At 40.4% G+C, this 27,798-nt stretch overlaps 1 long non-coding RNA gene across 1 annotated transcript in view; it reads right to left on the reverse strand.

Moving 5' to 3' along the window:
* Window positions 1-3,195: 3,195 nt before the first annotated feature.
* LOC146002613 (uncharacterized) overlaps window positions 3,196-27,798 on the reverse strand; it is a 67,261-nt gene continuing 42,658 nt past the window's right edge. Inside the window, exon 3 of the long non-coding RNA XR_014443729.1 lies at window positions 3,196-3,332. This is a non-coding gene — a long non-coding RNA (uncharacterized LOC146002613). The remainder of the gene's footprint in view (window positions 3,333-27,798) is intronic.

Genomic DNA, 27,798 nt, shown 5'->3' on the forward strand with positions numbered 1-27,798 from the left:
AGCATAGCCTTTCACAAGAGAAGAGGGGAAGAGAACATTACAACAACTCACCCCTAAGGCAAGTGCCTAAAACAAGAGCGTAGCTTTTTACGATGTATATTTTTGAGGGGAAATCTGTTCGAACGATCGAACCAACATCAAGATCGTTTGCGAGTTCAACAGTCCATTGCCCGAGGATACCGTGTGCAGCGTCATCCTGGTCGCAGAGAAGTCCTTCGCGTACGACGTGAAGAACGAGAGGGTCACAGAGCAGTTTTAAAATTCGTAAAAAAAAAATTTGCCATATACTAAAAAAAAAAATCTACTAAGTTTACTACCACAACTAATTATTATTCAATTATGTCATTTGCTTAGGTGAAAGGGAAAAGAATGGTCCAAAAAGGGAAATTTTGCCCCTTGGGAAGGGAAATTGTTCCCTCATACTGTGGCAACACTGCGTCCAAGTCGCCGGTGGTGACATCTAGTAGCAAACACTAGAAATATTTCCACAGGTATCGTCTTCATGTTCTCGACTGAAATATTAAAACAAACGCGGAGTCCAATGTAAGTTAGTTCGGTGCGCAAATAAAAAAGAAATGATAGGTTAAGTTATATCACTGAAGATCGTAAAAAAAAATCGTAAGAAAAAAGGATAGGTTAAGTTATATCACGTAAGATCGTGGCGTTCGTACCAAGTACGAGGTGGGAAAAAAGGGAAATTTCACTAAAACATCGCTAAACGCTAAAACATCGACAAAAAATTGTCAAAATATGTCAAAAACTGATATTCAATTGATAAAATAAAAGGATAAAAAAGGGCTCGTACCAAGTACGGCGTAGAAACAATCAATAAGCACTACTCTTGCGTATTCGATTTTCACTCTAACGTAAGCATTTTAAAACATCATTAAGCTTCCGACATTTTTGAACTCTTTGCATGTACGCATTATAAATCCCAGAAGTCTGTAAGCCTCGTTTGTTATAAAGTTAACGCGCGCGAGAAATGTAAGTTTAGAATCAAACAGAACTCCTAGATCTTTGATTGTTTCTACCCGTTTTAATTTTTGTTTATTTATGCAATAGTCGTATTTTATTGATGTAGTGTTTCGAGTATATGACATTTGGTAACATTTTTCGCTATTTAAGATTAGTTTGTTGCTTTCGCACCATTCCACAAGACTGTTTATGTCCGCTTGTAACTCGGTACAGTCACTGCAACTGCAAATTCTTTTGTATATTTTTAAATCGTCCTCAAAAAGTAGTTTACCCGATTGATTCAGATGTTCGTGAAGATCATATATGTACATTAGAAAGAATAAGGGACCAAGGTTAGAGCCTTGGGGAACTCCGGATGTAGCTTCAAATTCATCGGAAGTATTTCCCTGAAACGTTACGTACTGTTTGCGGTTTGTTAAGTAGGATTGACACAATTGTAACATCGGATTCGATAGATTGTATGATTTCAGTTTTTCTATTAAGATTCTATGGTTTACGGTATCAAACGCTTTCGAAAAATCTGTATATATTACATCTACTTGAGCTCCGCTATCCATCAGGGTTGCGTTAAAATGAGTTATTTCTGATAGGTTGGTACAGACAGACTTTTTACATAAGAAACCATGTTGATAAGGAGAGATCACTGATCGTATGTGATAAGAAATGTGCTTGTAAAGAATTTGCTCTAAGAGCTTGGCAGGTCCTGCCAGGACTGCTATCGGCCTGTAATTCTCTACATCATTTTGCTTATTTGTTTTTGGTATCGGGGTAATTTTTGCTAATTTCCAAATATCTGGAAATGTTGAGGTGGAAAGTACAAGATTGAACAGCGTGTGCAGGGGGTATTTGAGAATCTCACCGCATCCTTTAAGTATGTAAGGCGGAATTTTATCGGAACCAATAGATTTTTTCGGTTTAAGATTTTTAATGACATCTTCGATTTCTTTAAGACTAATATTAGTTTATCGATTTCACTGTAAGATTGAATATTCAAAGTCTTATTTTTTCCATCATCCTGCCGGTACACCGATTGAAAATATTTAGCAAACGCTGTTGTTACTTCTAGAGTGTCAGAAAGTACTTTACCTTGATATTGAAAAGGTTCTGCTATTTTTTTTTCATATTTTTGGCAAAGCTGTAGATGAGATTAGGAGTATGAAGTATGTTATATATACTCTGTGCTTGAAATATAATGCGTATATGCTTTTTGAATCCCTCGTTTAACAATATTCCGAAGTTCTTTAAATTTCTCATGATGATGTTCAGCGTGGGGAGCGTTATTTTTCCATTTTTGCCTATGATATGCTTCTTGTTGAAAGTTTTAGCATCATCTGAAAGTGTGTATGGGATTGGTGGAGAGAATGTGTTAACATAATTGGGTAGGTTGACAATACTAATGGTGTATTCCTCCGCCTAGGAAAACCTAAACAAATTTGCCAAATACAAATTATTTTGGGTAGATTTACATGTTTCTTGATTCTGCATACAGTAAAACCTCGTTAATCCAGACCCCGTTAAGCCGGACGTCGCTTAATCCGACCAAAAAATGCAAGATTTTAAATGTGGCTAGAAGTCAACAAGAGAACTTCACAAAGAGAAGGCAGTCAACCACTGATGAAATTCTTTTTCCCGCAGACTTTGTACTGTACTGTATAGTGTATTTAGGCCTATGCCCTTTAAATACACCGTAATAATCGTGTTTTGTTGCTATAAACGGAGTTCTACTGTTCTTTTAGGTTATTTCAGTAAATCCGGACTTTCGTTAAACCGGTCAACTTATCCCCCCATTAGTCCGGATTGACGAGGTTTTACTGTACTAAACAAATCAGCCAAATATGGTTAAATGAAGCTGAATTCGTGAAAAGATTAGTAGATAGATGTGTTCATTGCTCTTAGAAATAGGTGCACGTCTATTGGTCGGTAACGTCTTTCAAGATATACTATTGATAGTTATTTGAAATGAAGATATCTAAATTCTGATTAAGATTTGTGTTAATTGAATACTCCGTTGTATATATTGCTACCTATATCAGAACACAAATCCATCTAAATGTAAATTGACTGAGTAATAATTGTGTTATAAATAACAAAATAACTTTCATACACTCACACACTTTATTTAGGCAAAAATGCATTGTCAAGATGCCATACAGAACGAAAAATATATCTACTAGTTGTATTACAAGATCCAAAAAAGACATTCTCATTTAAATTTTCGTAGTACTCCTCTCCAGAAATAGAATCACTAGCAACGAATTTGTTGAAAAAGTGGGCCTATGACGTCATAACAATCATGTGACGCATTACTAGCGCAGCTGCATCAGGATCGTGTAGTATGAGAATGATGCTGTTACAATCTGAAAGAAAAGTAATAATGTATGAACAACTATATATAAATAAATATAAATAAAATATTTATTTTATTTGTGCAGAGGGGCTTTCTGGATGTAAAGTTCCGGGTTCGATTCTATATGGAATCACATTTCACTTCAAATTTTCAACAATAAAATAAACTTCTATATAAGAGTATATAAAAATGGATGTATGTGTATATGTTTCTTCCAGCATAACTCTTGAACGCCTGGAGCAATATCAACCCAACTTGGTACACATGTGACTTAGAATTTGGAAAGAAATACTATTGGGGTAAGACACCCCCTGACACCCCTAGGGGAGGGATTGGAAGGGGGTGACATGTAAAAATAATGGAAAACGACCGATATTAGTGTGGAATCCATAGTTTTCGGGGTCGCTAAGATGAATAGTGACATTCCGAATGCCGTTCAATTTATTTATTCCTGCTCCTGGAGGTGAAACTGAAAATGTTGTTTATAATCAAGTTGTGAGTTAAATTAATATTACAGTGAATCTGTAAAAGATTTTAGTTTATAATTTGTATACTGTACTTATACCTGTGAATGAAATTAGTTACATCATACACTATACGTAGTTAAAATTCTATATTATCCTGTCTAATAGAGGATTAACTAACTAACTAACTCTCTAGCCTTCTTAAACCCGTAGGTGCATGACTGCAGCAACACAGGTCTGTCCCTATCCTGAGCAAGATCTATATCTATACTCTTTACCATCCGTACCGATTTAATTTAGGTCCATCTCAATATTATCCCTCCATCTTCGTCTTGGTCTTCCTAATGGTCTCTTACCATCAGGTTTCCCAACAAGAATCCTGGAAACTCCCCTTTTCTCTCCCATTCGTGCCACATGGCCTGCCCTCTTAAGTCTTCTTGATTTAATCATTCTAATAATATCTGGATATGAATACAAATTATGTAGTTCTAAATTATGTAACCTTCTTCACTCACCTGTCTCCTCATCCCTTTAGGACCAAATATTTTCCTAGGGATCTTATTTTCAAATACTCTCAATTTATGTTCCTCTTTTAATATGAGGGACCAAGTTTCACATCCATATAATATTACATGCAAAATTACTGTTTTGTATATTTCCACTATTAGTTTCTTAAATATTAAACTAGAAGACAAAAGTTTATGAAGAAAGAAGTAACATATAAGATAGAAGATAACTAATAGAAGATTTGGATAAATAAATACCCGGCAACGCCTGATAATCAGCTAGTATAATTAAAGAAACATTAATTATCTCGGTTTGTATACCGAGTGTATCACAATAGAGTAGACAACTTCTCAGGTTACTGTAAATATATCTGAAACACAACAATGAGGTTTATTGTACAAAAATGAGAAAATCTTCAAGTTTTGCTTTCGCAAACAGGATCATTCTGGCGCTGGTATAGTGTTAAAGAATATGGCGACTTTCACAGGTGCAGATAGAGCAAACTGCGTCTTAAAATTTCATGCAGTGGCGCAACTACAGAGGGACAGGGGGTTTTGTCCCCCACCCAACCTTCGACGGAAGTCGTTTCTAGGGGGGGCAATCATTGACGGCCAAGGGCACCTGCAGGGGACGCACATAGGAGCAATTGCCCCCCTCGATTTCAGATTTTATGCAAATAAATATACATTTCGTAAAAATTTGTTAATCGCAATGCCTGTTTTTCTCAGTCTTATCAAGTTCAGAGCAGCAGCTGTGGACGTTGGGAGTCGGCGATAGATGCCGAGCGATCTAAATGAAAAAAGTTGTAAAACAGAGAATGCGATGGTGTCCAGTGAATTTATTTTCGCCCAATAGCTGTAATCAATATTGTTTTCAATTTCAAGAATTAGATCTATGTGTAAATCATATGTTGTACATAAAAGTTAAACATGTTATATGTGCAAAAAGAATCTTCGGAATGCATTTATCATTCATTTTCTGCCATTCAAAAATACAGTTTGCGTGCTTGTTTTCCATTATTAGGTAAGTAGTATCGGAATACGATAAGCTCAATCGCTATTTAATATTCGCAATTCATTTGCACGTACTTATAACTAATTTGCACGGGTTTTAATTAATTCGCATGTACTTAGAATTTATTTGCAAGTATTTAGAATACTTTACATTTATGTATTTGCATGTTTATAACTTTTTATGAATATATAATTATTTATTTTATGCAAAATATGTATATAGAAGGTAATTAGAGGTATTTAACGCTATGCATATGGTTTTATATTCATTACTGCAAAGTATGTAATGTATAAAATGTTAATAATTAATGTTTATAGTATTGAAAATAAGTTTTCTATGGTTTATGAACCGCTATGAACGTTGTTAATGGGTGTAGGTACAGGTCCAATTACGAAAGAAGACGGTCCCGGTACTCGAACCCGCGATATGTAATATTATTAATTAGTACTATGTAATAATGTATGTTATTATGTTATGAAAGACGATGATCTCAGACGCTAGACAGAATACTGTCTCAGAATCTCGACTCGGCGGTGATGCCAGACAGAGAGAATGAATTAATATTCAGCGCAGGTATCAAGAATGAAGCCTCTGTTAATGTAGGTCAAGGCGAAAGGGTTTGCTGACGAGACGGGTTGTTGTTGTGATGGGAGAAATATACAACAAGTCATTTTGGGTAAAATAAATTGGTTAGAGAAACGAACCGCTTCGATTTCAGGTGGAAAAAGAAAATGTATCACGGGGTGATTGTGTCCCTTGAAAAAATACAAAATATTGTAAAATGCTAATTTTAAAAGTCTCCCGCTAAGCGGAAACTCCCTCTCTGTGTGGGTGTGGTGGGGCGATACGGACTTTAAAATAGTAATCGCCAAACCAGGTAGAGAATTTGGACGAAAAAGGATTTTAAGTTAAAAGGACATGAGGTGAAGGTGATATAATTCAAGGCGGGTGGACGTAAGGAATTTATCTAATGGAAAAAAGAGGCTGTGGGTTTTAAATTTGGACTCGTAGAGTTAGTTAACGAGGCAGCGAGAATTTAAAGGGAATGTTAGTTTTCAAGTATTGAAAATAAGGGTGGGTAGAAAAGGCTTTGATTTTTCGGCCTTGAACCTTTGGGGTATTTAAACTTGGGAATCCGAATTTGACCGCACATTTCTACTTTTTCTATTGAGTTTGTTGGTGTGTTTGTTTTCTGAGTTTTTCTTCACCATGATGATCCATATTGTAAGTATTGCATTTTTTATCTAAGTACAAGTGTTATACGAGAATGGAATTTGACTAGTGTTTTATTGTAAATACAAACTAACTTGTCAAGTTCTATCTCGGTTGTGTTTTTTTGTTTAGCGGCAAAGTGTTTAGCGTGGCGAGACGGAATAAAAGTGAATTGTAGTAACACTCGCGATTAATGTATTTGAGATTTGTGCAAGATCCCTAACAAGGATCGAACCTAGGACCGTTTGCACCAACAATATTAGCTTTTTTTTACTCTACATATAACTATAAACCTTTTATTTTTTAAAAGAAATAAAACGCACAAGTCTACTACATACAAGTTTATTGTTCTAAAACTAATCTACTACAAAATAAATACAGAGTCAAATTAATTTTACAAATTATTTATACATAGCGTTTACACAACGCTTTACAGTTTTTTATAAGTCAGGTTATACATATACAGAATACATAGCGTTAACACAACGCTTTACAGTTTTTTATAAGTCATTTTGTACACATGTTGTAATACATAGCGTTCACACAACGCTTTTATTTTCTCATTCATTTTGTTATGTACCCGCACATGTAAACCATATTCAAATGACAGTGTTACTTTTATAGAAAGTTTTTTCTATGGCGTGTCAACCTTGACACGCCAGAAGTTTTTCATTTTTCTCACACCAAGTTCACATTCAGAACATGTAGGCTTGGGATAATTTTCTACTATTGCTTGTGCAATAGAGAAAATAAGACACTGGTCTTCGATGCACTATTCACTGCAGGCACACTGTAAATTAATTAAAGGCACTTGAGAATTTTGTCCATACAATTCTGTCATTTCTTTTTAAGTTTGTTCCAAACAATGACAGAAAATAGGTTAGGGGTAACTCACGGCACATATAATGTAAAAACATAATACAATAAATTCCACACATTGATGAGTTTGGGTTTTGAACCACCGTTTCACTGATGCACCATGATATACAGTTCTTTTTTATAAATTTTAGTACATTTGCACTAGGAGGCTGACCAAAACTATCAAAGTACATGGCCTCCTTATCACTGTTTATAAACAAACTTGTCCAGTGTATCCCTGGTCCAGATTCATTGTCGGTGTTAATAATCAATGCAGCAGGCAATTGCACATTTTTTGGCAATGTGTTATTAGCAAAAACACCTCGAAAAATAAAAGACAGACATTTGTCTGATTGAACAGTTTTTTCAATTTCAATGTTATTCATTGTTCACTATCCGAAAATGCACTATTTTCGGAAGAGCAACCTTGCTCGGATAAGTAATACACACTTGAAACGTCGTTGTAAAACGAAGCTAAAGAGGAATATCCACTGTCTGATGTTGAGGTGTTCTGTTTAGGTGCAGTCCTTGTGGCTTCTCCTATAATATGCTGTTGAAGCATGAAGCTACGGAGATAAGATGCGTATAAATGTGCGTCTCTAAGAGCACATTTGATTGTCCTTAATCTGTGATAATTGCGACAGCAATTTTGTGCAGGGAAGGCTAACAGTGACGCTTTAGGGCATCCTAGGTCCTCGAGGTTAACCACAGTGCGGTGAAGTATTGTAATCAGAAACTTGCATTTATCAGCTCCAAAAGAATAAATAACTGATGCGTTTTTGGTGTACTGCGAAAGTACGGAAACCAATTTTGAATAGCAAAGTTCACCGATAGGCCATTCGAGAGAATGCTTGTTTTGTGTTTGCCACATATTTTCGTTTTTTGCTCCAATATCTAAAGTATCCCATTCGTAAGGTGGTAGAAATATCCATGATTGCATACTATCTGAGTCTGCATCGACTATAGCTAGTTCTTTAGGAATAAAATTGCCAGAATTGTCTCGGAATCCTTGAAAATCAACGACAGCCCTCATATTGTGATCCGTACTCCTTCCTGGCTGGTACTCAACTGACTATTATTATTTTGTATTATCTGGGAAAATACCTCTATGCTTGTCTATTTGGAGCAGAGAATCGAACTCTCCATAAATAATGCACGTGACCGCCGTAGGCAACGGCGCAGAGAATGACAGTTTAGCACTTACACTCCCATCGCGTAATATGTCCCAAGTAGAGTCAATTTCCATTGTGGGTGAAAGAATAAAGGGATACAAAGCAAATCCATTATCAAAATCTTCTCGGGAGAGACTATTTCCTGTATCCTGGTAATGTATTCCCGTTCCAGAGAATAAATTGTAATATGCTTGGATAATATTTTTGTCTGTGAAGCTGGGGTAGAGAGGTTGGTTTGGAATGGTTCTAGTTCCAACTTGGAGTTGAATTTTATTCAATCCGAAATGATGGAAATTAAAGGGGTTTTTATGTATTTGACCATTGAAAGCTGAATTTTCAACAAAACCTAATATTACACGTTTAGGAACAGTACCTAAAAATATATTATCTAGATTATAAGAAGTAATATTTTGAGGGATAGTTATTGATTTTACTTCCACGCGTGTAATTGGGTATTTAGCTGTAGTAGTTTCAAGAGCATTTGCATGAGCAAGACCTATATCTGGAGATACAGTAACTCTTTTTACATAAAGAGAAATGTCCTGTATTTCTACACGATAAGAAGAATTCTCGGCGGCCATCAATGAAAATGGATCGTTTGATCTATGTAATTTAATTCTCATGGACACATTGTTCAAGAGAAGACGAGGTTGGCACATAAAATCAGAATACAGTCGCCCATACATGTCGAATGACCGACTTTGCGCAGCAAGACTCATTCGTTTTTCAATTCCTTTATTTTCAGTTAGATTTTCTAATTTCCCAGGCGTATCGCGATACCAGAGAGCAGCAGTGAGATGAGATTTTTTTAGCCTCATTAGAATAGTTGAGTAATGTTTCAATGTATGCCCTGTAAGCGTAACACCCTGCAGAGGACGAAATCAATTTGTCATTTAACGAAACGTCGACCTGACTGAATGCTGTATGTAGAAAATTGTTTCCGGGGGCAACCAGGTTATCGGCAGCTAAGGCCGTACCATCTGGTTTAGTTATTTTACATTTTAGGTACAGATAAATGTGTGCTGGATCAATGTATTCCCCACTGTCTCCAGTAATGGCAAACTCGACTGGACTTTTACTAGTTAAAGATGAAATGGGACGATACTCCACTAAACAAGAATTTTCAATGCTAGTTTGAGTTAATGGCAGAGAAAACAAATCCAATTCTGTATTTGTGCATTCCGATGAGTTACAGTTTACTAACGACATGGTAGTTAATTAGCGAATATATCTCTGTGTACCCTTCGCCTCTTTTTGCGTGACTGGCAGGTAATAAAGGGTGGTTCGAATTTTATAGTTTTACCCTTTCTTTTTTGTCTCCCCTTTCCTGAAAGAATCTGAGAAATTTTTCTCTCGCCTTTTTCACGAAGAGCTTCTCCCGCCTGATTTACACGATCTCTGAAAGATTGTTTGAGAGGCCTGTTTTGTAGAACATCCCCAACAAATTCCATTCCCGATTGTAATGCTTGATGGCCAATTGCTTTAGCACCCTGTTTTAATAAAGGGGCCGCAAAACGAAACAAGCTTTTAAATATTGAACCGAGGGCTCCGTGGCCTTTTTGATAGGGAGGACCAGAAAAATAAGGTAAACCTGTTCCCGCCTGGTTGAGATAATAATCTCGATACAACTGACGTCTATCGTATCTCATTGTCCCTTGAAATGTAGTTTAACACTCAGATCTCCGAAGGCAAATGAGAGTTTACGACCTGTGTTGTCTCTTAAAACTATTTCTATTGTATCAAATAAATATTTCGATACAGGCATATAATGAACGGGGTTAAATATTATAGATTGTGACCGACCATAAGGGACCGAAGAAAATGTAAACATTCTTAAAAGAGGTGCCTTTGTATCTCCTACAAACTGGTAACTGAGTACATTAGTGTATACTAAAACCTGCTGGGGATAACCAATATTTAGGTTGGTCTGTTTAGAACTATGCTGTTGTTTAACAAGATTTCTATTTGGTTCGAATCCTAACTGCAGAGCCAAAATATCAGAGAGGTTCAGTGTAGATAATTGTGCATTGTATTTTCCCTCAACAATATTGCTGGACGGGTTATAACCGAATCGAAATAGCCCTTCTCCAATATGATCTTGATTTAAAACTTGTAAAACAGACTCCACACTTGAATAATATCCAGGGGGAACGATTGTTTTACCGCTCTGTTTACTTGACTGATCCGAGTCTTGGTTATAAGAAGTCCACATAATTTCATTTTGTCCTTTTTGAATATTAAACAGACTGTTTGTGAAATGAATTTCAGACAGACCCACTAACCAGCCTCCAGACTCGAGCTTAACAGCATTAGAAAGTTTAGTTAAAAAATGAGAAGGTGTATTAGTCGGAAAAATATTTTTGGATGCATTTGAAACCAAAGTTACATAGTAATCATTATCACTGCCTTCAGAAATCATTATTCCACTTTTTTAAAATGTAATGTAACGCTTGACGCTCCAAACTCAAATGGAAGCAAAGTTCCATGCTCTGTTTTTAATATAATTTCAATTGTTTCAAAGTAACGCTTCTCTACTTTTAGATACTGCCTGGGCTCAAATATATAACTTTTTATTGCTCCATATTCATAATCAACCACACTAACCGTTCGTATTACGGGACCTATATTTGCTTGATATTTGACAATATCTGTGCATATGTTGATTTCACGGGGGATATGATAATCTAAATTACAAGGATAAATAGAACTTGATCTTGCCGTACCTGGACCAATAACCGAATGTATAGATATTTCTGACTTGGGAGTATCCAACGAAAAACCAAACACTGGAGCTAATTGTGGAGATATATACAATTCCATAATTTCATCTTCCTCTAGCGTTGTTTGTGTATACATACTATGCGTGGACAAAGTATAACCAAATCGGACATGTTGAGCAAGCAGTTTTCTTTTTGAAGGGGGAATATTGTTTAATAATAATTGAATATTGGAGTAGTAACCTTTAGGAACTATACTTTCACTATAAAAAATCTGGTCCTTCTTTTTCGGTTTAAATTGATATGAAATGCTATTTGTATCGGAAACAATATTATAAAAACTCCAAGTTAAATGAAGCTGTGTGGCCGCCACCACCCATTGTTCATTTAATTCTATTGGTTCGCTCAGCTTAGTACGGTAATGTGCTATTTTATTATCAGGAAACAAGTTCAAGTTTACATTGGAAGGTAATGTAACATAGAATTCGTCCAGCGGCATAATGGCAACTAACCTAAACACGCGTAATATCTGATTTATGTACATAACTTGCACATGCGAGGGGGTAGTTTTTCCATTTTACTAGGACAAAGTCTCCCTTTCGTTTTAGAATTTTCTCGATAGTAAATGGCTTGTCTGGATCAAGTGTAATTTTTTGTAATTCTGGTTCATAGAAAATGCCTTTGACAGGATCGTTACTCCAGTCTTTTATACGATATGTAGGGGGATCAGTACTCATACGATCACTAATTATAAAAATTTCCTCTGTCCAACTAGGTAGATATCCTTTCTCGAATTTCATTTTGGCTTTACTTATCCTTACGTAGTTACCGATATTAAATTTAAATTTGATATTATTGGTTTTTTGACTTGTATTGTTTCTAGACTGAGACCAGACCTGCAGCGCATTATTTTCTCTCACCTCAACAGGAGCCATTTTTATAGAACGGTGATACGAGTGATTATATGATTTTACTACAAGGGGGAGAATATCTACATAACGATACGTATTATTGGCTGAGAAGTGTTTATACAATTTTGATTTTAAAGTACGAATAAATCGTTCCACTACTGCTGCCTTTAGTTCTGAATAAACGCTATAATGAATAATATTGTACTTGTCAAACACTTTTTTCACTTGGGCGTTATAAAACTCTTTTCCTTGATCTGTCTGGGAGTAAACAGGAGGATATTCTAACATGTTTATAATCTTAGTGATTGCTTTTGCCATAATTTCACCCGTTTTGCTTTTCACTGGTATACAGAACGCTTGCTTTGAAAACACGTCAATTGCACAAAGTATATAGCGCATACCGTCATTGTACTTGGCGATATTCTGCATATCTGAGTAGGTGAAACCGTACGTTCTGGAACGGTCTTTTGACCTACTTTTGAAAGTGACTTACGACATTTTCCTATAAGGCGGCGCAGCCCTTTGACCTACTTTTTATTTTACGATGTTTTACGCACTAAACTAACCTACAATGAGAGAAAAATGGACAGAAAAAACTCTGGCATTATTTTTTAAGCTATTTTTTACCTCCTGCAAATTTTGCTCTTATGCTAACTCGCTTTTTGACCAATTTTTAAAATGACTTACGACATTTTCCTATAAGGCGGCGCAGCCCTTTGACCTACTTTTTATTTTACGATGTTTTACGCACTAAACTAACCTACAATGAGAGAAAAATGGACAGAAAAAGCTCTGGCATTATTTTTTAAGCTATTTTTTACCTCCTGCAAATTTTGCTCTTATGCTAACTCGCTTTTTGACCAATTTTTAAAATGACTTACGACATTTTCCTATAAGGCTGTCTCCTCTTACTGTAAAATTCCTCAGTGTAATCTAGCACGACCTGCTAATAGGCTTCTGCTCTGCTGGACGCATCCTTTCACCCATTTTTGAAATGACTTACGATATTTTCCTATAAGGCTGTCTCCCCTTACGATGTTTTCCTGTAAGGTGGCGATTTTACGATTTACGATGTTTTACGCACTAAACTAACCTACAATGAGAGAAAAATGGAGGGAAAAAGCTCTGGCATCACTTTTTAAGCTATTTTTTTACCTCGTGCAAATTTTGCTCTTATGCTAACTCGCTTTTTGACCTACCTTTGAAATGACTTTCCTATATGGCTGTTTTTTTTACTGTAAGGTCCCTCAGTGTAATCTAGCACGACCTTGCTCTCAGCGTAATCTGCTATGATGTGTTTTTATTTTTTAAAACTCTCAGGTGCGATCTTCTACGATGTGTGTGTGTGTGATAATCAAAATTTATTTTTGTTAAGAAAATCCCTGGCCCCTGCTACGACCTAACAGGGGACTTCTTCTACGATGTTTTGGGCTCCTGTTACGATATTTTTCTGTAAATTGCTCCTCATAATGTAAAAAATTGGTATTGTAGCGGTATGTGAAATCGAGTGTGCCGCGTGAAGGGGGGAAAATCTCTCCATGTTCACTGAACAATAGGAGAGCGGAAGAGTAGTTCCGGGCTTTTCATCGAAAATCGTTGGGGTGCGATGAAAAGCCCGGAAGAGCACTCCCCGGCTTTTCATCGAAATCGTAAGGTGCGATGAAAAGCCCCCGGAAGAGCAGCACTTCCGGGCTTTTCATCGAAAGCGTGGCGTGCGATGACGTTCAGTTCAGACAATGCGAATTGAGGGACTATTGCTCAACATATCACTCCTCGCATCCCCTTATAATCCGAAGCTCTGCCATGGAAACTTCCATATCATCTAGAGCGACTGTTCAGCGAGTTGATTCTTGAAACAAGCCAAACACCCCTTAACATATTGTTGAAGGAAAATATACTAGCAGAACACAAAGTATAGAAAGTTTTTTTGTTCCTGTTGAGTGTGTGTTCCAGAGAAAAGTAAGTACCTTGCATGATATGTTTTCTTATTGGTGTTTTATTCTGTGAGTTGATTCTTGAAACAAGCGACTCGCATGAAACAAACCAAAACAGCCTCTTAACGTATTGTAGAAGAAAATATACACGCAGAACTACACATACATTTTAGCATGCATTTTTTGTTTGTGTACCGTTTGTTGATAGGAAAAAATGTGTGTGCGGGACACATTATTAGGCTATTTTTTTATTGCGCTTGATATCAAGTGGAAAGTGTGGTTCGGATTTTAACTGTTTTAATTTTTTATACTCAAAAAAAAAAAACAACTGTAGGCCTATTTATGTTCAGAAGAAAAAAAAGTGTAGACCCAAAATTTTATGAATGTGAATTTTCAGCTCAAAGGCTGTATTGCATGGGGGCTGTCTGCTGTTTTAAATCCACTTTATGCACAGTGAGGCTAATCGGGACTGGACCTACAGTTTAAAATGGGATCCGAACCAATGTGTGCCTCCACCGGGTATCGAACCCCGGGAGCTGCCGATTACAACAATGACGCTATTACTGCGCCATGGGGTAGGTCCTGTCTGCTGTGTTTTTCTTGGCTAATAACCGGTTGCGTGGTGCTAACCACATCACATATGCGAGTTGTTCTAAATCCAAAAAGCGGGAGAGTTAGGGGAGATCCGTGAAGGCACTAGACCAAAAAGTTACATTGTTGTAGGTCCCATAGGAGCCGAGAAAATCAATGTCTTGGAAAACGTCTTAAGACAATTATCTTAATCTTTAAGAAAGTCGACTTCCGGTCTGTCAAGATGTTACTTCCGATCCATCAAGAAAATTTTCTTAAGACAAATATCTTAAGACGTTTTCCAAGACATTGATTTTCTCGGCTCCTAATTGAGCTAGGATGATGATTGTGGGTTTGTTGGATAGGTTTTGATGATAACTACTCAACTACAAGCAAGTGCCCCCTCAAGTTTGTTTTTTTTTTTTTTACGAAATTCTAGTTTTGTTCCTGCATCCTATTGGAGTGCTTTGGACGTTTTTAGATTAAAAATTTTGTAATTGGGATTGTAGAAAAGCTATTCTTGCTCGACGAAAGGGGATATTTAAAACTGCTCTGTGACCCTCTCGTTCTTCACGTCGTACGCGAAAGACTTCTCTGCAATCAGGATGACGCTACACACGGTGTCCTCGGGCAAGGCATCGTGGAACTCGCAGACGACCTTGATGTTGGTGCGATCGTTGACCACAACCTGCTTTCTCTTAGATGTGTTAATGACAGTCATGGGTCTCCGTGCTTTGAATTCGCTGGGGGTGTAGTACATGTCCACGCTTCCCTCGGTCACGCGTTTGTAAGCCGAGAACGCTTCGTAAAGTTTGGGGTAATCGTTTTTGGTCATGTCGAGGTTGTAATTCTCGCGCGGGAACACTTCGTTCCTCCCGTTCTTGAGATAAACGTTCTTGATCTTGCAGTCGTCGAACTTGCTGGAATCTTTTTCCTGATTCTTATCGCGTCCGGTCTGAAAAAGCACTACGACAAAATCTGGCATGTCGAACTGTATGTTGTTGAACTGCGTCGTCACGTCGAATTCCATGTGACTTCCCGATGTCATCTTCTGCACGCACTGGTAACCGTGAAAGTGAATCGGCACCTGCGGACTTTTCAAGATCTCCGCTTTGTACTTGAGGGCGTAGTTCGTTTCGTATTCCACCACCGGCATTCTCAATTCCATGCTCCGGATGACGCATTTCGCTGCTTCGGGTAAAGTGTTGGCTATCGGCGTGGTGCCGTCCGGACCCAAAGTAGCATATCGCATCAGTGCGTCGTTGTCGTTGGCCGCTCTTCGAAACGTGATCCTCAGTCCTCCCTTCCACATGATCTCCTTGTAGTCTGAGAAGAAACCAGGCAGCAGACGCATGGGAAAAAGCACCGTGTGACTTCTCGTCGATATTTTGGCCCCGGCTTCGAATCCCCCGGCCTGGTAGTACGCTGCGTCCGTTTTGGATAATTTCAACGTTCCCACTGCCGTCGACGTGATGCCTGGATAATCTATTCTGTCGATGACGGTGTTGTGTTTCCTCACCTCCACCTGCGAGAACAGGTGAGGCACGAAGTTGTCCACGAGTATCAAGTTTGCTGCTGCAGGAAACGCGTCTCCGCTTTCCTTCTTCACCACGTCGAATTGAAGGTAGAGGTCCGCTCTGTGAGGATGAATGAACCCGTCGCCTACGTCCACGTCGTATTCGATCTCCCTGTTCGCTTCGTTCAGATTGGCGAACGTGCGACGGTTGGGAGGGAAAGATTGCAATTCGTAACTTTCGATTTGCTCCATTTTACATGTATGTTATTTATTATACGTTGATCTCCACGATGGCTGTCGTAGTGGCACCTGCGAAATCCACCACGTCTCCTTTCTCGTTCGTCACCACCAACTCTATGTCGTCTATGCGGTTGCGACATACTGGAAAATAGATCGGCGAAGAGGGCGTGTAGATGATCGGTTCCATGAACTCGGAACTTGGTTTGAAAGTGGCTATGATTCCCGTCTGCTTGTGACTTCCTAATAATCCGTCCGAAGATTTCCTGATCATGCCTTCCGCCACGTTGCAGTGTACGTTCAGAGTCTCTATGGCCAAGAATTTAGGAATGTTGGTTGCTACGTGCTTGATGCCAGCTTCGAGTTTTGGGTGGTTGTTCTCGAAACCTAAAAGTTCTCCCATGGTGCCCAGGTCCACGGTCTCCGTCGCGGATAAGATTTCCACTCTGTGCGTGACCGAATTTTGAGAAAGGTATGTGCCTTTGGGTAATTGAGCTTGCAAAGTGGAAAGATTGTATTGTCCTGGCGTGACGACGATGTGTTCGCTTCCGACGCTAATTTTGTTGTTGTGCTGCGTGACGTTAGGTATGAGGTACATGCTGTAGAATGCACGCAGAGCCACGGATTTAGGATAGACGATGTCGTCGTGCAGCGTGAGTTTCAAGATTGAAGATTCGCTCGTGAGATGGAACACGCCCATCCTAGTGATGCTGTTTGAGGTTCCACAATGCTTTCTGGAAATCCTCGATCGTAGGGTTATTTATTTTAGAGAGAAACGCGAGCACGGAGAGGCAGAGATGACCGCAGTTCACGTCTCCGAAATTTTGAATGCGTTCGTAGTTGTAGTATATAGAGGTTTTGTTCGTTTTCAGATAATGAATTAAATTTGTAGGTGGAACACCTCCGAAAGAATCGAAAACGAATGCTTTATCATTATTTTTGTGGTAACATATCCAATGCGTGCCTGGATTTTCTTGACCGTCCAAGTTGACTACTCCGCATTCTCTTCTTTTAACGCTTGAAGGTAACGAGTCGGACATGAAAACTCCTCTGAAGTGTTTGATTTGTAACGGTTCGATCAGAGATTCAATATCTCGGTTGGTGAGTGCTGTTTCTTTTTTTTAAACTTTTTCATCACGCCCACCCCCTTGCCCCCTTTCTTCTCCATGGCCAGGTTGTGACGTTTCTGTTCTTCCAATTCCGCCTTGTTCTTCTTCGAGTCGATGACGGTTTTCGCGATGGCGGCACTTCCGCCAGCCAAACTTCCAACGGCCCCCAATGCTGCCAGGATGGCCGGGATGCTGAATATGAAACCTCCGATCTTTTGCTGTTTCCGCGAACGCTGCAACCGTCTCAATTGAGGTGTGCTGAGCAGCAATTTCATTCCATGTCCTTTGCTCAAGCAAGAACGTTTCTTCTTGCGCTGTTTCTTGGTGAGTAACCCATCGAGGGCACCTAGATTTTTAAGATTGGAGTATGGTATCTGGTACACGATACCCTTGGGCTTCATGTTGATGCTTTATGTGTTATTTTCACGGTATGTTATTTATATATATATTCTGAGATTTTTTCTCGTGTAGTTTTTTTACGGTATGTTATTTATATATAAATGTTCTGAGATTTTTTTTCACGGCCTCGCACTCGTTACACAAATTCTATTACGTGCTTCGTTTTCTTGCCAAGAAGTTCCTTTGTCCCCTTGTACACGATTCGAGTTTTGTTCTCGATTAAAATAGATAGCTTCTCGTCGGATAACATGTTAGCGTATCGATCTGGTAAAAATAGACTGTATTGTGCGTTGAGCAACAGGCGTACCTTGGGACCATACTGGGTAGAAACAATTGAACCGGAAGTTATCGTGTAAGGTTTGTCGACTTCCAATTCCTGAATTTTTACATACTCGACTGACAAATTTAGTATTTGTTTTAATGCTTGGAGATCACTCATTTTTTCAGTCGTCACATCAAAAAAATTTCAGAGTGTTAGAGAGAAATTTAATTGTTTTTCACGATGTGTGTTATTTATATATACCAAAAATTTTTTTTTTTTCACGATGTGTGTTATTTATATATCAAGTTTTTTTTTTGATGCGTATATATATTATTATTTTTTAACAGAGGAAGAAAGTCCGTGCTTCGGAAAACGCGATGATGTGCGTAATGATATCTTCCGTCTCCTGCTTAGACTTGCGCCAATCTACTGTGTACCGTCTTCTTCCCTGCCTTGCCTCGTGCAATTCATCTAACCTATCGTTTAATTTTTCCCCTGCAGCCGAAAGCAGAATGTTGAGATCACCGCACCTCAGACCGCTGATCTCCCAAAGATGGTCCTTGAGAACCATTTCACAAGGGATGCGAAATTCCGGCGTCGTTCTTGCTATGATTACAAGTTTCCCTACATCCTCACAATCTCCGTTTACTGCGTGTTTGAATATTTTACATAGTAGCTCGGGCGGCAAATCGGTTATACGAGACATGTTGTTATTATTATTATTTTTTACTCTATGTTATTTATATACCCCACCCCAATTTTTGTTTCGTGTTCATGGCGATGGTGGTACCCAGTGCGGCGACCCGTTCACCCAGCGATGCGTCTCTGCTGACGAATCTTTCGAAAGCTGCGTGCTCTAACTTTCTGTCTGCTTCGTGACGCGCATCCAGATCCGTCTGCGTGGTGTTGTAAGCAATGTCGTGATCTTTGCATGCCGCGTCCAACGGATTCACACCCTTGTCTCCTCTCTCCAATCTTTTCTCGAGTTTGGTACCTGGTCCGCAGTACTGGTAGCCAGGTAAATGCATCTCGAAAGGTAACTTGTTGATGATGTCGTTCACGAGTCCCTTTCCTTCGGCCACGTTCCAAAATTTCGGAGGCAGCGTGTTGATGATTTTGATCAGGTAACCTATGCCCTTGTCGTCGTTCACGATGAAGTTGGAAAGTTTCGTGCTGATCATGTCCACGATGCCAACCTTCTCGTTGTAGAAATTACGGTTGCCTGCATTCTCTTCGCCGGCTATCACCAACAATCGGTCCACGAGTTTCCTCACATCATCCACCCAAACGAATTCTTTGGGTAACGTGTTGTAGCGTTTGACGCCGCTGCCTGTTTTGACCTGGTTCCAAATCGGTTTGATGAGATTCCTGTACTTCTCGCCGCTGCTCGATTTCACCCTATTCTGCGAGGCGTCGTTGTTCTGGTACAAGGCATCCGTCATGATCAGAATTTCCTTGTAACTCTGGTAATCTTCGTCGGTGTAATCTTTCGGCTGCTTTTTGGCGACAAGTTCCCACAGTCCCACCGTACCCGGATACCTATTCCAACTATCCTTGTCGCCTAAATTGACTTTAATGTCGTTGCCTTCGAAGGTCACCTTCGATTTCCCAATCTTCCACACCACACCGCCGCCTTCGCTGGTTTCCATGCTGGGATACAATCCGAACACTTCATCCTTGTCGAATTTTCCCGTACTCAGGTAGTCTCGCGCCAAAGGTCCCAACTCGATTTTATCCGAAGACGACGACGTGCTACCAATAGCTCGACGTCGTGCCGGTGCATCCTTCAGTTCGAACGGCGTCGAAGGAATGCTCGAAATGGGCGTGGGTACGGCGTAACTTTTAGCTGCGAGCGGTACGAGTTCGTTGATCAAATTTTTATTTTGTTCCGTGACACTTTTAATTTCTTTACCTAGACCGCTGATGGCATCGATCACAGGTTGATCCTGACGTTTCTTCTCTTCGTAAAATCCGCGATTCTCGGATTTCCAACCTTTGAAGCGTTTCGCGAGGTAATCGCGAAGCTTGAGATTTTCGTCCTCGATTTTTCGTTTCGTCATAACGTTATTTATACACGTCGTTTCTCACAACGTTGCAACGTTTAGAAAGTCGTTGATTTTGTTTCTGTATTTTCCGTCGTTGGGTTTCCTCGTCATGTCGATCGTCGCGAATCCGAAATCGTCACCGTTCCAGCAAGTAGAGCAGCAGCGTTCCGAAAATTGATTGTAGTTCATGTCTCCGCCTACGTAGTCATCGTACGCGTGCTTGAGGTTGGTGTGATCTTGACGAAACAAACATATGAAATTAGCGTTGTCGCGTACTAACTGTTTTGGAATTTTGGAAAACGTTTGAGCTAGGCAGAAGCAATCCATTCCTTTGTGACGACCTTGCGTGAAAAAGTTGCGAATTTCATTTTGATTTTCCAGGATGGCGTCGTCGAACACAACGACTGAATTTTCACGACAATCGTCGAGTGGTTTTATTTCCGATGCGAACGTTGCAATGTCCAGACCATCGTACAGTTTCATCAGTTGCTGGTATTTGGATTGCTCCAAACTTTTCGAGAACACGTACAGGTGCCTGTTCTTCCAATCTAACCAATTCGGTGCGAGGAGAAAATTGTCCACGAGCAGTGTCGTTTTCCCACACCCCGAAGGACCTACGATCAGACAGCGGATGCTGTTGGGAAGCAACTCGCCGTTCTTTTTTTTTTTTCTCGTTTGACTTTCCGGATCCGGTAGACGCTTCACCACGTTCCACGTACTCACAAGATCACTTCGTTCGCGTCGATCCAACTCTTTTCCGGAAGTCCCATCCATTTGACAAACAGTTTGTCACCTTTCCTACGCAATACTTTCTCGATGAGGTACGTGTCGGGGTGTTTCGTTTTAGAGAGTTCCTCTTCGTAAAATCTTCCTTTCAAAATCTCGCCGCTACTATCTTTTATTATATACGTGTGTCGGTTTCCGGGTAAAACTCGAACCACCGTAAAGAGTTCCGTGCTCCAATTTTTTGTGAACCCCTTCTCGAAGGTGCGTTTGAATTTGCTGATCCTCACCCGGTCTCCAATTTTGTATTTAGCTTTCTTTGTCGTGGGTGTGTACTTTGGACAGTAAACTGTAGAAATTAAACGCTGCTCGTCAGATTTCGTAACGTCAGCCGGCTTCATGCCTATCGTTCTGTGTACCGTATCATTATAGGTGTCGACGAGTTCCGGCAGGATGTCGACCCATTTGTAATTCCCCCGAAGCGTGAATCGTTTCCACATGTGTGTTTTCAAGGTTCGATTGAATCTTTCCACGATGCTGGCTTTGATGTGACTGAAGGTCGAATAATGTCGAATGCCATGTTTTTGAATAAACTTTTGGAATACGGCGTTGTAAAATTCTTTACCGTTGTCCGTTTGCAGAAACCGAGGTCGTCTGTCGCTTTCGCGAAAAATTAATTTGAATGCTTCCGTGACGCACGATCCCGTTTTCGCCTTCAAAGGTAGAGCCCATGCGAATTTCGAAAACGTGTCTATGACGGTGAGGAGGTACTTGTTGCCCTTGTTCAATTTATGTACATTTTTCAAATTGCCGCTGCTCATCTCCACGAGGTCACTTTGCCAGAGGTCGTCGATGCCCTTGGTTACCACAGCCAAACGTTCGTAGTTGCGGCGTGCAGGTTTATGCAATTCTTCGACGATGGCTTGCCTAGACATTTTTTGTTTAGAGATTACGTTTCAAGAGAAGCACCAGCGTGATGGGATTCAAAGAGGGTGGCACCTCGCTCGTGTTTTGAATGATCAGCTTATCGCCGGCACTCACGTCGAAAACGGTGAGATCTTCGTCTTCGTGTATTTCATATATGTTGCGCGTTTCGTTCCAACGTGCCAGAGGAATGTTTCCCGCTTTCTGGACACCACGATTCGATATCAAAGTCATGGTGGGAACGCTAGCTTTTCTGCCGTGAGACCAGTACGAAAATTCGTTTATCTGAATCGTGCCATCGAGGAGAAACTTGTAGTACGGATGATAAGGATGCAACATGTACAGTTTGTTACCTTCGACGAACGTGGAGATTCTCTGTTGATTGGGTACGCTGTTGATTTCGATGGCTTGCAAGGTGAACAATTTGGCAAATTTAGTGTCGACGCCGAGCAGATTACTGTGAACTTGTCCGAGTTTATTTTCGATGGGCAGCAAATGCTCGATTATGGTATCCGTTACGGTAGAAAACGACGGTTTGATTTTCACTTCCACGTTCAACTGCTTGTAGTTTTCGTTGAGTTCTTGCAACTTGGCACCGAAAGAGGCCAGCGTCGATTCCTGCGTGGATTCCAGCACTCCAACTTGATCTCTGACGTTGACGACAATGTTCTGAAGGTTCTCGACTTGATTCAATTTCGAGCTCTTCTCGGTAAGATCGTTCACGATGCTTCGCATCTCTGTAAACTGCGTGTGAAGGTCGGCGACGCTCTGCGAAGTGTGCAGCGTCGACACCAGCGAACTAATTTCGTCTCGAATCTGTTCCACGTTCGCCGTTTCCATTTCTAGTCGTTTCAGCATTCGAGATATGTTTCTTTTCAAAGCGTGCAATTCTTTGGAGGTGGGGAGATTGGTCACCCTACTCTCGAGATCGCTCAATGAACTTTTGATGTCGCTCGAATCGGATAGTGCCGTCACCGCCGTTTTCAATTTTTCCAAATCTTCGCTCGAAGGCACGCTCGTCCGTAACGATTCCAAGTCACCCTGTATGTTGTCGAGTACGTGATGAAAATGAGCGAGATTCGTTTCGACGTTCAAATTTTCTAAATATTCGATCTTCTGCTGAACCGTGCTCAACGTGTCTTGAATGCTCGTCAACGCTCTTGCTTCAGCGTGAATATTTTTAATTTCTTCGTTGATCAATTCCAGAGACGCCTGAAGCGTAGCGATGGTGGTTTGAATGTGTTCGAAATCTCGATACGCCTCCACTTGAATTTTTATGTTCGCTACGCTTTTACCGATGACCTGCAGTTCGTCCGACGATGGTAGGTTCGTCATTGTATCTTCCTTAAGTCTGCAACTTGGATTTAATTTCTTCCAACGTGCTTGTGAATTCTTCTTGTAATTTGGAAACGACGACGTGCAAGCGTTCTGCGTCTATATCGTTCACCACGGTTTGAAGTTCCGAGAAATTCTTTTCGATTGCGGAAGTTCGTTCTTCGATTTCGAGTTTCAATTTTTCCAAATCTTCATTTTTCGATTGAAATTGCTGTAATTTGGCCAAATCATTTTGAAGCGAATCCACGCTCAACTGTATATTTTGAACGCTGTCGTAAGAAGGTACGTCGACATAATTTTTTATCAGCGTCTTCAGTTCGGAATCGATTTTCAGAATGGGGTCGAGACATTGCGTTTGGAGCGTGGCGATTTCCGACTCTAAACTTTTGTTTAAGGTCTCCTGCAAAGCAATCAAATCGCTCCTCAACTTCTTAACTCGAATGTCCAACATGAGAATCTCTTCTGCATGGTCTACACGCTTGGTGTTGCCGAAAATGTCGTTAGGCATTTTTGGTTAACGGTTATTTATAATAGGATAGACGATTCGTAATTCTACGAAGAGAGGAATAAGTTTGTCATAATCTCCGAGGAGTTCCACGTAAAAGTAATCTCCTGCGGAAACATCGTATGCCATGTTAGAAAGCATTTTGTCGTGCTTGATTCGAAAAATGTTCTTGCCGGTAGATATTTTGATTTCGCCTACGTTCTCCGGATTCACGGTGATCCGAAGTTTCCCCTCGATCGGAATTTCATAGAAATGTAAATTGTTATTAAAAACATAAAACATCTTGCCCACGTCCTCATCCAATTTCGTCCAAATGCTGTTGAGGTGAATAATCAACAGACCGTTGAGTTTAGTTAACGCGGAAGGTAGAAATTCATGATCTGTCGTCGTGCGGTGTACAGTCTCCATTGTTTGCTTTCGGAAACCAAAAAGATTCATGTTGGTTATTTAAGAAAAAATTGAGATCGTATCTAATATAAATAACACCACAAAAAAATGTGCAATTTTTAGTAACTTCATCTTTTTTTTCTTAGCAAAAAAAAATGGAGAAGAAGGAAGCGAAACGTGCATGCGACCAATGTGGGAAATATATATCCATTTCTAACTTGAGAAGACATCGGAAGGATATGCATGGCGAAGGATCAAGTAAGAGAGAGCTCGATGTTGACGATCAAGCGCCACGAAAGAAGCAGAAGAGTGCCGGCGAAAGTATTCGAAATATTTTAACCGAGGAGACTTTCCGATCTGAAGAAACATCTGATCTAAACAACTTTTTTCGCTCGGTCAAAAGCAAGTTAATTTCGTCTATCACCGAAGCTTTGTTGCAATGCTCGTTGAAAATCCACCTCATCGTTTCCGTCATTTATGAAAACGTGAAAAAAGAGCGAGAAACTTTCCATCATTACACTGGTGTAAAGAGCCTCCACGCCGCCGACGTCGATGAGGTGGATGCCATTTGCAACCAGATGTTTGACGCTTTGTTGAACAAGCACGAGACTTTCCAAAAACGTGGATCGGGTTGGACACTTTGCGGTTCGCCTCACACTTTAACTTTGAAGGTGGCACGATACAACCCGATGGGAGCATCCAGCTACATAAATTTACCTCCGGAAATAGCCGATAAGAAAGCCATAATCAACATACAAAATGAAGATAACAGATACTTTTTGTGGTGCATCATTGCCGATCATCACCCAGCCAATAATAACAAACATCGTTTATACCACTACAACAAGCCAGAATATCTCTCAGAATTTGAAAAACCTATGGCTGGCATTAATTACCCTGTAAATCTACGAGACATTAGTAAATTTGAGGCACAGTACAAGACATATAAAAATGAAAGTATAGCCGTACACATATTCGGATTAGACAAAAACAACACCATCTACGTTCTCAGACATAGCAACATTAAAAGTAATCGTGTCATCAGATTACTCCTGATCGAAGATGATGATAATTATCATTACTGTCTAATTCAGAATCTTCCAAAATTAATAAGAAGTCAAATTACCACAAATCACCATAAAATTCGAGTATGCGACAGATGCCTGAGTATATTCTACGGTCAAGGAAAAAAGAACGCTGATGAAGAACTCAGAGATCATCATGAAATGTGTAGTAAACATCCGGCCACGGCTATCAAAATGCCTTCTCGAGACATGACATTTTCCAACTACAAGGCATTACTCTGGCATCCCGTGGTGATATGCGCCGACTTTGAAAGTTTCCAACTTCCACTCGCCACATGCGAACCGAATCCCAGCGTATCGAGCACTACCGAAATTCTACATCACGAAGCCTGCGCTTTTGGATTGATGGTCAACAACACAGGCAATGTTATTTTACATCGCGGCAATGATGCTCCACAAAAATTCGTTCAAACCTTGAAGCAGATGGCCATACAATTCGCTCCTCTACTAAGAGAAGACAAAGTAATGGAGTCTCTTACCCAGGAAGAGAAGAAAGCATACGACCTTGCCTCTCAGTGTGGTGTGTGCGAAAGTAACTTCACCCTCGAAAATGTCAAAGTTCGCCACCACAATCATCACACGGGAAAATATGTGGCCCCCGTGTGTAACAACTGTAATCTTCAAATCAAAAAACCAAATTTTATTCCTGTATTCATTCACAATTTGGAGGGCTACGACGCCAAAATCTTCATAAAGGAGATGGGATGCGACGCTCAACCCATTAGCGTCATAGCTCGCACCAACGAGAAATTCATTTCATTCAGCAAGAAGGTGGACGTTGGAAATGGCAATCACGTAGAAATTCGCTTCTTGGACTCCTACAACTTTCTGTCTTCGAGTTTGGCGACACTCGCGTCTCAACTCACCGACGATGATTTGGTCGCCACCAGGAAATGTTTCGGCGACCAACATTTAGCACTGTTGAGACGCAAGGGTGTTTACCCCTACGAATACATGACGGATGCTTCCAAATTCTCAGAAACATCGTTACCACCGAGAGAAGCATTCTACAGTCGTCTTAGCGACACCTGTTGCACCGAAGAGGACTACCATCATGCTCAGCTCGTCTGGTCTACATTCTCTTGTCAAACCATGGCCGACTATCACGATCTGTATCTGAAACTGGATGTTACGCTATTGAGCGACCGTTTTCATCTCCATCGCTCGAGAGGAATGGCAGCATATGGTTTGGACCCCGCTTTCAGCTACACCACACCGGGTTATTCTTGGCAGGCGATGTTAAAATCCACGAAGGTGGAGATAGAACTCATCAAAGACGTCAATCAACTTTTGTTTGTCGAAGAGGCAAAACGTGGTGGAATCGTCCAGTGTCCCCTTCGATACGTCAAGGCCAACAATCCATATGTCGCCGATTTTGATGCAAAGAAACCGACAAACTTCTTGGCATACTGGGACATGAACAATCACTATGGTTATGCCATGTCCAAGCCTCTGCCCATCGGAGAATACGAATGGATGAGCGAGCAGGAACTTCAAGATTGTTTGGAATGGAGCGAAGATCATGAAAATGGATGTTTCCTGAAAGTAGATTTGGAATATCCTGCATCGCTTCATCGAAAACACCATGGATTTGCGATGGCACCTGTGATGGAATCGGGTCCGGAGAAGAAGCTGATGCTCACCTTCAAGAGCAAAGAGAATTACGTGGTGCATTATCGTCTCCTACAATTCTACCTCCGGCATGGATTGGTTTTGAAGCGCGTGCACTCGGGATTGAAGTTTAGACAGACCAGGTGGCTAGCACCCTATATCGACGGCAACACTCAACGTCGAGCATCAGCTTCTTCTTCCGCAGACAAAAACCTATACAAATTGATGAACAACAGCATCTACGGCAAGAGCATGGAAGATGCGAGGAAAAAAAGAAATATCAACTTGGTCTCCAACCCGAAGAAAATAAACAAGCACGTCGCTCAGCCCACGTACAAAAACTTCACGATACTGAGCGACACGTTGGTATTGATCGAACGTGCTCTCCACCACATAACATTCGACAAACCAATCGCCGCGGGAGTCGCGATCCTCGAGTTGTCGAAGCTGGCCATGTACAAGTTTCACTACGACATCATGAAACCACGCTATGGAGAGGCGATCGAGGTGGCATACACCGACACGGACAGCTTCGTGTACAACATCCACACCGATAATCTATACGAAGATCTGAAAAACATGAGCCAGCATTTCGACTTCTCTAATTATCCGAAAGATCACGCTCTCTTCGACGACAGCCAGAAAATGACGATCGGGAAGATGAAGGATGAAGTCAACGGCCGCATCATCACAGAGTTTGCGGGTCTTCGAGCGAAAATATATGCCATCAAAATTCAGGATAAGACCGAAATAAAGAAGACAAAGGGGGTGGGGCGTTCGAGCACAAACAAACTAACCGTAGAAGATTACAAGTCGTGCTTGTTCGACAAAAAAATCAAACGCATGACCGAACATCGGATCACGAGCACCATCGACCAATTGCGTACATCCACGATCAACAAAGTGGCGCTTGATCCCCACGACACCAAATTAAGGGTGCTGGACTGTGACATCCACACCCGAGAATGGGGATACCATG

The sequence above is a fragment of the Lepisma saccharinum genome, chromosome 18 (assembly GCF_977018435.1).
Source record: "Lepisma saccharinum chromosome 18, izLepSacc3.1, whole genome shotgun sequence".
Taxonomy (NCBI): domain Eukaryota; kingdom Metazoa; phylum Arthropoda; class Insecta; order Zygentoma; family Lepismatidae; genus Lepisma; species Lepisma saccharinum.